Source organism: Pecten maximus, chromosome 17, assembly GCF_902652985.1.
Source record: "Pecten maximus chromosome 17, xPecMax1.1, whole genome shotgun sequence".
NCBI classification, from domain to species: domain Eukaryota; kingdom Metazoa; phylum Mollusca; class Bivalvia; order Pectinida; family Pectinidae; genus Pecten; species Pecten maximus.
In genome coordinates, this window is record NC_047031.1 from 8,178,044 (window position 1) to 8,189,820 (window position 11,777).

Sequence of the window (11,777 nt, forward strand, 5' to 3'; positions counted from 1 at the left end):
AAAATAATGATCGCCGAGTTTAAAAAAAACATGGCGACTCCGAAACGATACATTCAAAATGGTGGGCAATTGGGTATTTGAAAGGACAGATTAGCAAATATTAAGTGAATAGAGAAAAAAATGGCGGCATCGAATTAGCACAGAATGATGCGGGCCAGTATATGTACATGTACGTTTAGCCCGAGTTTCCTCTGGCTCTGACACCATGTCTGGTGTAGGGGCCCTACACCAGACATGGTTTCAGGGCCAGAGGAAACTCGGGCTAATGTACGTTTAGCATTATGGAATACATTCATGAATCTATAAAAAATTCAAATAGTGCGTCATTGAAAAGATGGGGGGGGGGGGCAATATAGGGGCTTATCTTTTCACATTACTGGTAGTAGAAATTAAACAAATAAAAAAATGACATCAAAGAGTACGTATCTATACGAAACGTTTTGACAATCAATCCAAAATATGGTGATGACGAAGCTGGTAAGATGTTTGTCAATATTATGTCGACAAAGCATTTAGCGAGATAATGACAAACATCGGCCACAATTGCCACTCGTTGCCACAGGGGGTACTTCTCTACAAAAAAACCCAACATGCACTTGTTAGGCGGAACAAAACACTGAAAATAATGATAAAATTGGTGCAGGTTGGACGAGCCTCGTTCTGGCTATCTGTGGTGGACTGTTATCTAGTCGCCTTGTCATGTTAGCTAACTCCAGCACTGTTAGATCTCCATTTGTTTGTGTTTGACGGTTTATAGCCGCCGGCTTAAAAGCCACATATAATTGCATCGTAATTATATTCTACCGCGGATCAATCATTCCACTAACGAGATCCCCATGCATATTTCAGGACCGATCCGGAGAACACCTGGTTCGTATCAACGCTAGGTGGCGCGATTGTCGTACATCACCGACCGTTGCGACGCGTCTTTGGGTCGTTAGCAACGAACCTAGGAAAAATGTCATTCTACGAGAATAGATTTTTCATTGACCTATTTATCAGATTAAAAATTACCGCAAATCACGAGAAAGAATGACCTTGAATGTAGACTGATAGAAAGGAACCTTGGAGTAAGATTATAACAGCTTCTCGTGTTTCAACGCGTGCATTACACGTGCCCTTTTTGATTAAATACGACGTTACAGGGAAGGTAAGAAAAGAAATTACAAAGCCCAGTTGCAAAATAAACTTCACTATCCTTCAAACGCTTAGAGATACTTCCCCCTTACCGTCTATTTTTTTATGAAGATATCGCGACATTTCTATTCACACGTCTACGAGAAATCGCCTACCCCTTTTTGTCATCTTTCAATTCCCAAGTATCCGAGACATCCATATAACCGTCAACCTTCCATCCCAAAGCCTTCGAGCTACCACCTGTTACAGCCAACCTCACTCGCAGACTCCGTGATATTTCGGCCCCACCTATAGACTCCATGATATATCGGCCCCACCCATAAACTCCATGATATATCGGCCCCACCCATAGACTCCATGATATATCGGCCCCACCCATAGACTCCGTGATATATCTGCCCCACCCACAGACTCTGTGATATGTCGGCCCCACCCACAGACTCCGTGATATGTCGGCCCCACCAACAGACTCCGTGATATTTCGGCCCCACCAACAGACTCCATGATATTTCGGCCCCACCAACAGACTCCGTGATATATCGGCCCCACCAACAGACTCCGTGATATATCGGCCCCACCCATATACTCCATGATATATCGGCCACACCCATAGACTCCGTGATATATCGGCCCCACCAACATACTCCATGATATATCGGCCCCACCAACATACTCCATGATATATCGGCCCCACCCACATACTCCATGATATATCGGCCCCACCCATAGACTCCGTGATATATCGGCCCCACCCACATACTCCATGATATATCGGCCCCACCAACATACTCCATGATATATCGGCCCCACCCACATACTCCATGATATATCGGCCCCACCCACATACTCCATGATATATCGGCCCCACCAACATACTCCATGATATATCGGCCCCACCCACATACTCCATGATATATCGGCCCCACCCACAGACTCCGTGATATATCGGCCCCACCAACATACTCCGTGATATATCGGCCCCACCCGCAGACTCCGTGATATACATGTATCTATCTGGGACTCGTCAGTGATGCTAAGGGCCTAAATGTTTAGGGGACGCGATGGCCGAGTGGTTAAGGTACACTGTATCCCCGACACAATTTATCACTAGCCCTTAACCGCCGAAACCAACCTAGGACAGTTGCCTGGTACTGACTGTAGGGCACTCCGGCATTTCTCCACCTCGAAAACGTGACAAGTCCTGAAATGACCCTGGCTTTTAATAAGGGCGTTAAAACAAAATAAACCAAAACCAAATAAATCAAAGAATCAACCCTCATTTAATGACCCTGGCTGGTAATAGGACAATTAACAAAATATACCAAACTTAATGTTTGATATCTAGGAGCTCAAAAAGCTATATAACTCAAAAATCTCAAAACTGGAATGCCTTTTATGTACAGTGTAATTAAAAAAAGTAATGATTGCAAACTGCTGTAAGAAGTGTATATCTTTCTCCTCTTACATGTTCAAAGATTGTACTATAAATAGTTTTTGCGTATGTTTCCATTATTCCATAAACAAAGACATTTTTACAAAGAACCATTTGTTTCTCTTGGTATCAGATGTACTTGTATGTCACCAAAGTTTGAATTATCATTTTGTCTCCCTTCGAGCAAAAATTGAAATATTAATGAGATGTATCATTAATTATCTACTTCGAATGAAACGAGTGACAGATTATTTTTTTCTTGTCTACCATCTTTTCTTTGCTTGAACACGTGAATGTTCTTATCAACAGATCTTTGCCATTTTGTAACAAAATTACTCAACCCGAAGAAGGTCGATGTGCCTTTTCCAGAAAATATAATCCGATAAAAATCAACTTGAATTTCAGCTTACTTTTTCAATACTACTTTTATTTCATCTATGAATATGGAACCGTTACGTTGTTAAACATAAATGATCTTTACTTAAAATAATACGAAGAATGTTAACAATTTAAAATTCCCAAAAAAATAAGGGCAATGACCTAAAAAATTGTCGAAACAAAGTGTCGTTCATGAGAGCACGACTTCTATCATGGTGATAACGCCTACTAATTTCCTGAGTTATTTTTCGAATTCTTGCGAAAAAGTGTTTAGATTTAAAAGATACAACGACAGCGGATAATATGCTTACAGATTATACAATTCCAAAATGTACAAGTATTGTTGTCAATTTCATTGTGATTGTGCATTACTGCAACACATATAGGTACATGTACATGTAGGTGTGAATATTGTATGGTATTCCGAATGTTCCTACATGTGGAAATAGAGTATTACTATGCAATATCAAAACATATATTTTAGTGTGCTACAATTCAAGCCAAGAGCGTGATTAATATATGTTGAAATTATCTGTTTCGCAATTTTTATAAAATAAATAAAGTTTACATTTACGTCGGCTCTATACCCATTAAACGTACACGCATGGCAAACAAACATTTTACTTTCTGGTTGCTGATTACAAGATTTTGTTTAGGCAATCCTATATGAAAATACGTTTATATTACAAGTATAATATCAGATATACATTTTGTAGGTTGAACGTCGACAGTATAGTGTGAAGCCGTGACAAAAACCCCTCTCTGTCACAGAGTGTCAATAGTTATGTACCGTGTGACACATAGTGTGCACTAGAGGGCGCTATGGTCGCATTTTACGACATGCATGTTATTAGAGCATGTGACAGATATGTTTAGAACACACATCATGATTGACAGGTTAAAAGAATGCAACATTTAGCAAAATATAGGTGAGATTCACCAGAAAACTGTATCTAAGCGACGACCATGATGACTTTGATGTGTTCAATTGCGATTGGATGTCAGGGAAGAACGTGTTGTGACGTCACAGTCAACTGGTCATCACTTTTTATGTATTTTATGTTTACTAGACCAGTTCGTCAACATCATATATTGAAAAAACACCTTATAAGCAAAATAGTGACGTCACTAAATCGAAAGAAAAAAGGTGGTATTCAATTGGGTATATGTTCGTAATGTAATTTGTTATGTCGCCAACCTCTCACCTAGGCGATCGGGGTTCGATTACCCGTTGTGAGGTGAAAAGGTTAAGGGTCAAATGTTCAACCACGTTGGGTTTTTCTGTGTACTCCGGTTTCCTACCAAAGAAAGATCCCATGCGCCCGGCAAACAAACGTAATTAATATCAGAATATATATGATTGTTTCGCAATTGTTGTGAAATAAATAGATTTTATTTTAGGAACGTTTACGCCAGCTTCGTCAAGATTATGCATTGTTACGACACATATTTATCCTCCTGTCAATTCAACATATTATTTTTAGGAAGAAGAGTCGTTTTGGTTAGGACAAGTATACAAAATTGAAACGATATATGGTTATGCAAATCTAACACGATTTTAAATTTCATATGGGATTTGGAAAACGGGAAGTCAGATTCTCTAATTGAATTTAAAGGAAGATTAAATGAAAACTCCACAACGTCCTTCATAAATTTCACATGAAATTGAAGCAAATGTAATATTCTGTTTATCACATAATTAAGATGTGTTTGAAAACATTTCATGGAAAAACGTTTCACTTCCCTGCTGCTTTCCTTGCTGACGTCATGATGCATGTGACGTCATGAATATATGACGTCACAATTGAAATAATAGGAACATATAGCCAATCAGAGCTCTGATACATGTTCTTACATTACAAAGTTTAAAAATCATTGGGTGCTATTGCGTTGAAAATCCGATATAGTAAAGCAAAAAAAAAAAAAAAAAAGAAGAAAAAAGATGTAATTCATATACATGTATATATAAATAAAAATTAATTGATATAAAATATATATTGGAATTCTCAATTGTCTATGGATTCTCAAATATCTAGATATACAATGAATAAAGTAAGCTTCGGGGTATTAAACAACGTTCTGGAATAATTGTATATTCAACTTAATGTTTAATTGATTAAAAGGGTATTTAAACGTTCTGTGTGAACACGTGATACATCTCACGTGCATGTATGTGTGTGATAGGAATATACGTAGTAAAATTATGGAAAGTCAATTTGTCAGACGATAGCAGAAAATTGATTTTAAAGAGTAAATATTAACATCAATGGTTTAAAGGGGCATGCCTACTTTCGGACGTCAGAAACGTGCAAAATTTCTATTGATAAAATCTATGCCCAAATGAGGATGTTATGCGTTTTTGTGCCTACCAGTAACGAAAGCAACGCCGATATGTACAGAAAATGACGTTTTGTACACAAATACCGCCTGCCTTTACGGTAATTAGTGATACTTCGGGTCGAATTCAGATTTTTTATGATATAGTACTTGAAATACTTTTGTTTCCCTTGAGAGTTAAACTGCCGTATTAGTTCAAAGATTATAACTTTTACTACTTGGGAAAAATACACATAAGTTTCATTTTGGTGACTTACACTTCATTCAAACGAAGGAATGTTCCTGTGATATTTTCAACAGGTGTATAATGGTCGTTGACGGATTAATAGGAGGCATGTCTGTATTTCTTAAAAGTTCTACCTCAACATCCGTAAGTCTAATAGAATAGAAATTAATTGATTATGCAATCGACAGTTATTATATAAACTGTTGTAACAGATTGGCCTTTTCGCTCCATATTTGCTAGGGTAACGGCTGGGAATTAAGTAGAACAAAGATGTAAGCTTATAAGCTTTTGTTTGTTTTGTTTGTCGTCCTATTAACAGCCAGGGTCATTTAAGGACGTGCCAGGTTTGGAGGTGGAGGAAAGCCGGAGAACCCGGAGAAAAACCACCGGCATACGGTCAGTACCTGGCAACTGCCCCACGTAGGTTTCGAACTCGCAACCCAGAGGTGGAGGGCTAGTGTTAAAGTGTCGGGACACCTTAACCAATCGGCCACCGCGGCCCAAGCTTATAAGCAGTCCTGTTTCTATAGCACTTTTCTTACTCAATACAAAATAATTCATAGCTGGCCGGTGTATAAGGAGGAGACATCTTGGTAATGAGTCGGACAAACAGAGGTTATACTATCGTTAGTTTTTGGTTTCAGTCTTCATTCCGATACTTAACATATAATTGTACAATTTGCTATTCAAATAAATACCGCGTGCCAATTGTCTTCAAACAATAAAAAAAATGTCAAACATTCCAATTGTCTTACAAAAGAACCCTTTTTCTTTAAAGGTATACATACAGTTGTGCCCCCGCATGTGGTTTAGGTACGTATGTTGTCGAAGTTCTCACTTCATAAAAATCGGAAGAGTTGGCAATTTATTTAAAAATTTTCTTATAAAACGTGTTCTCTATAACACAACACACAAGAACTTTTGTGCGCCTAAGGAAAAATAATAAACATCTTTTTCTGCTTTGAGTGTAGAAATAATAGCGCTCATGAATCTTTTGCATATTTTGAAAAGAAGAAGAAAAAAACAAAAACAAAAACAAATAAGTCCATGAATGCGATTTGCACAAATAAATGGCTGTCTACTTGAAATACCTTCAAAATAAAAATAGATTTGTAACTTAAAACACAATTTGAGCGGAAATCTCCTGAATAAATCAGTAAAATTTATCGGGGAAAAAATGGACGCCATATGCCGTTTCCTTCCTTTAATGCAATGTTAAGGCTTATTAGTTTTTTTTTTATAAAGTAATCTCGGAAGAAGACTATTCGAAGAGAGGTAGTGATTGGCCTGGAAAAAAACAACGTGTTAAGCAATATTCCCGAGCAACAACCGATTTCTCACTAGCAGACACCTGCAGCCGGTACTGCTGTTTTTTTCTCACCCCCACATATAAAGTTCCGGCTTTATTGATGTCTCACAGTATGCAAGCCCGTCTTTGTGACCTAGTCGCTTGGTGCCCCGAGTATCAGAGTAGAGCGTGTTCGTGACCTAGATTACCTCCATCGGGGAAAAAAAAATGTCATGATCTTTTACTGAATGAGACCGCACGCGCTGGCAGCTTATTAAGGAGATGAACTCTGCCGTTTTGTTTTCTTCTGTAAACAGGGAAATTTATATTTCTGAGTAATTGGTATAATTTCAAATCTTTCCAGAAAGAGGCGCTGAAGGTTACTGAGAGTCTTTTGTGTTCGTATTCATTATGATGGGTTTAAGTAATCTTGCTGAATAAACTTAAGCCATCTACTATATAAGCTATTTTTGGATATAACTTAAGCGTATACTTTACGCTAACTGTTTTTTTCAGATAAAAGTTATTTGCTGTAGTGGAAAAAGGAATGACAAACCAAGGAAAAAAATGGAACTCTTCTTCTTTAGAGGCGTATAAAACAGCTTTGCTGTGCTCTTTAAATGTTGTAATAACATAATATTAGCCGAAATTACGGAATAAAGGTCGGGAAAGTTGGCAATTTATTTTCAATTTTCCCAAAGAAACGTGTGTTTTATAACACACAGCACGGGCACTTTTTCGTATCGAAGAAAAAAAAAATACAAAATTAACTCTTGTCTACTTAAAGAAAACAACTCAATTCAACAAGAAGATGGTTCACGTTCTACGCATTTCCAAATTTATTCAGCCTTTGATGTGACATTAATAACCCTCAACATTTTCCAGTGTTCCTTATAAAAATGGCCTTTTATGGTTCTGTAGCCAGCGTTTGAAGTATTCCCAAATGGATGTTTTTTAATGTTGTGATCGAGCAGAACTCGATAAGAGAAAAGGGAGGCTATTTATAATCCTCGTACTAGTGTTTGTATCTGTGTATTTGTCTTGAGATGGTTTGGTTTGGTTTGGTTAATTTTGTTTAACGTCCTATTAACAGCTAAGGTCATTTAAGGACGGCCTCCCGTGTGTGCGACATGCATGCATGTGGTGAGTGCGTATGTGTGTTTTGGGAGGCTGCGATGTGTTCGTGTTAAGTCTCCTTGTGATAGGCCGGAACTTTTGCCGATTTATAGTGCTACCTCACTGAAGCATACTACCGAAGACAACCAGCAGGACACCCCACCCGGTCACATTATACTGACAACGGGCGAACCAGTCATCCCACTCCCAAATATGCTGAGCGCTAAGCAGGAGTAGAATCTTGAGATGTCCGTTATACATGTATATTATACAATTTACCAGAATCGACCAAGTGCAATAGAACGTCGGCCGATTGCCAGTACCGGGGGTAAAATATTCTGGACTATCGCACAGACACCCATGATATACTTGTTTTATTTCATAATCACTAAACCACACTTAAGACACATTAACATTTCGACTTTCCCGTAGGCTTAAAAGTAGATTGTCGTCGGCAGTGTTGACATCTGATCAGTGACTTAGACGCTTGAACGGGTAGGATGAAATTCCGAAACGTCACAGGTGTTCAATAGTTCGCACGTGACCGTGCAATAGTAATTTTAGTCGTGCAATAGTTATGTGTATATTTAAGGAAAATCCAACGTATTATGTAATAAATATACATGTATATATACACACATTTGTATTGATATCGTAATATTTAACAGTATACAAGTGTAGTCAAAAATCCTAAACACATAGGAACCCTAATAAATCATGTATATGTAGCCGTATTTTGATGGCTTAGCAATCGTTTAATCTTTAACCCGAAACCTCTATAAAACGGGCTATTATACACATGCATGGCAAAAGAAGAGACATTATGTAGACAATTTTGTATACATCAAATAAATCTGTCTCACAAAAAACCCCCAGAATTTTGGAGGTCGGATGATCAGTATTCCAGTTAAGTGATGGCCGGATAAGCGAAATTTCGGATAAACGAAATTCCGGATAATCGACGACTTCAATTTGGCAGCGCTCTTGAGATTACAAATAGCTGATAGTGAAAATAAGCCTATCATTATCTCCCGGGATACAGATAATTGTTATCAAATACAAAATACAAAATAAATAAATAAATAAATAAATAAATAAATAAATAAATAAGATAAATAAATAAACATTTGGATCAAGGATTGTACAAGAAAAAGTATCCAAATTCATCGTATCAAAACCTCCATGTTAACAAACATGTTTTAGACTGGCAAGTCAAGGTGGCCATTTCACTATACATTGACACTCCTTCAAATATACGATACTAACGTACTGATAATCTTTGCACATTTTTCTTTCGAAGAGGATAAATGACCTTCAATGTGGGCATATTGAATTTCTAGGAGGGCAGATGACCTTTCGAGGAGGGAAGATTGAATTTCTAGAAGGGCAGATGACCTTTAGAGGAGGGCATGACATGACCTTTCGAAGAGGACAGATGACCTTGCGAGAAGGGCAAATAAGTACGGATGGTTTCCATTTTATAGATTTCAATCAGGTTTGAACTATCTATTCCTTTTGAGAGTTTAACCATCTTAAATATTTCAGTCACTCAACCTTGATTAAGTTTATACCTTAAATGAATGGCGAATTCGTTTGGCAGCGAGAGATAGTGCATAATATATACAGTCGCATTAACTTGCTAATTGGTGCATTCGAAAAAGAGTCAACAAGTTTGATATACAATATGTACATGTTTCACGAACACTGTGTGTTAGATTCTATTTATCATGTATCAGTAGCTCCATAAACGTGCGCACGCATTTATTCTGTTCCTCTTCTATCTAGTGACAACTGACAGAAAAAGGCTACCACGACAACATGACGTCATGTATCTATGACGTCATCAAAATGTTACCTTTGCTACGTCATGTTATTACCAGTAATCGTCGTAATTGACCTCTCCTATATCATCAAGTGAAATATAGCACACAAAAATAAAACGGCGATGATAAAAGTGATGAAAATTTTCCCTTTTTATTGGTGTTCACCGACCGGTTTTGGATGTTATATCCCTACCTGTAAAAGATCATCGCCCGAGCTATATATAGTTAATGTCGTGATACGGCGACAGCCTGGTCTGACAGCTTCGTCTCGGCAGGCGAATAATACACTTCAAAGTACAGTATTCTATGTCAATTTTTCTCCCCATTTTTATCAAAAGTTACTTTGAAAAACGTATTTTTGGTCGGAGTTACGTTCACACTCATTAGGACACCTGACATAAAATAACACATTTTGCCGTTTAATTAATACAAAACAAAAAAAAATGTCCAAATATCTTTAAGTTACGGATCGCGTCATAGCAAATGAGTGAATGAGATTTTTCAAGTGTTATGTTTTTTGTTTTTAAAATCAATTCAATCTGAGAGAGAGAAAAAAAGAAGAAAAAGTCTACTCACCAGGTTTGAAGGTTGATGTTAGATAAGTCCACGTGTGTCGCCTGCCTACTCCTCAAACAGACTGATACTCAAGCACAACAGCAGCAGTAGCAGCAGAGTCACTGCGGGGGAGGCGGTAATCAGTCACAGCGTTAGAGGGAGCCTGGTTTACCTCGGGGGAGGCAGTAATCAGTCAGTGTTAGAGGGAGTGTCGTTCACCGCGGGGGAGACGGTAATCTGTCACAGTGTTAGAGGGAGTGTGGTTCACCGCGGGGGAGGCGGTAATCAGTCACAGTGTTAGAGGGAGTCTGGTTTACCACGGGGGAGACGGAGATCTGTCACAGTGTTAGAGGGAGTGTGCATCACCGCGGGGGAGACGGTAATCAGTCACAGTGTTAGAGGGAGTGTGGATCACCGCGGGGGAGACGGTAATAAGTCACAGTGTTAGAGGGAGTCAGGTTTACCTCGGGGGAGGCAGTGATGAGTCAGTGTTAGAGGGAGTGTGGTTCACAGCGGGGGAGACGGTTATCTGTCACAGTGTTAGAGGGAGTGTGGTTCACCACGGGGGAGACGGTAATCTGTCACAGTGTAAGATGAAGTGTGGTTCACCTCGGGGGTGAGAACGGTAATCATGTCACCAGTGTTTCTAGCATGAAGTTGTGGATCACCGCGGGGGGGGGAGACGGTTAATCAAGTCAGTGTTAGAGGGAGTGTGTATCACCTCCATCGGGGAGGACGGTATAATCTGTCACAGTGTTAGAGGGAGTGTGGTTCACCGCGAGGGAGACACGGTAATCTCTGTCCACCAGTGTTAGAGGAGTGTGGATCACGGGGGGGAGACGGTAATCAGTCACATTGTTAAGAGGAGTGTGGTTCACTCGGGGGAGGCGAATCAGTCACAGTGTTTTTAGAGGGCGAGTGTGGATCACCGCGGGGGAGACGGTAATCAGTCACCTTGTTAGAGGGAGTGTGGTTCACCTCGGGGGAGGCGGTAATCTGTCACAGTGTTATAGGGAGTGTGGATCACCTCGGGTAGACGGTAATCTGTCACAGTGTTAGAGGGAGTGTGGATCACCTCGGGGGAGACAGTAATCAGTCACAGTGTTAGAGGGAGTGTGGTTCACCGCGGGGGGGACGGTAATCAGTCACAGTGTTAGAGGGAGTGTGGTTCACCGCGGGAGAGGCGGTAATCAGTCACAGTGTTAGAGGGAGTGTGGATCACCTCGGTGAGACGGTAATCTGTCACAGTGTTAGAGGGAGTGTGGATCACCGCGGGGGAGACGGTAATCAGTCACATTGTTAGAGGGAGTGTGGTTCACCTCGGGGGAGACGGTAATCTGTCAAAGTGTTAGAGAGAGTGTGGTTCACCGCGAGGGAGACGGTAATCTGTCACAGTGTTAGAGGGAGTGTGCATCACCGCGGGGGAGACGGTAATCAGTCACAGTGCTAGAGGGAGTGTGGATCACCGCGGGGGAGACGGTAATC

The 11,777-nt window shown here is 39.7% G+C and overlaps 1 protein-coding gene across 1 annotated transcript in view; it reads right to left on the reverse strand.

Annotated features, from left to right (window-relative positions):
* The window catches only part of LOC117315491 (sarcoplasmic calcium-binding proteins I, III, and IV-like), a 76,036-nt gene extending 65,671 nt beyond the window's left edge, over positions 1 to 10,365 (reverse strand). The window contains exon 1 of the mRNA XM_033869702.1: positions 10,314 to 10,365. The gene's annotated coding sequence lies outside the window, so the exon portion shown is untranslated. The remainder of the gene's footprint in view (positions 1 to 10,313) is intronic.
* Between the last annotated feature and the right edge of the window lie 1,412 nt (positions 10,366 to 11,777).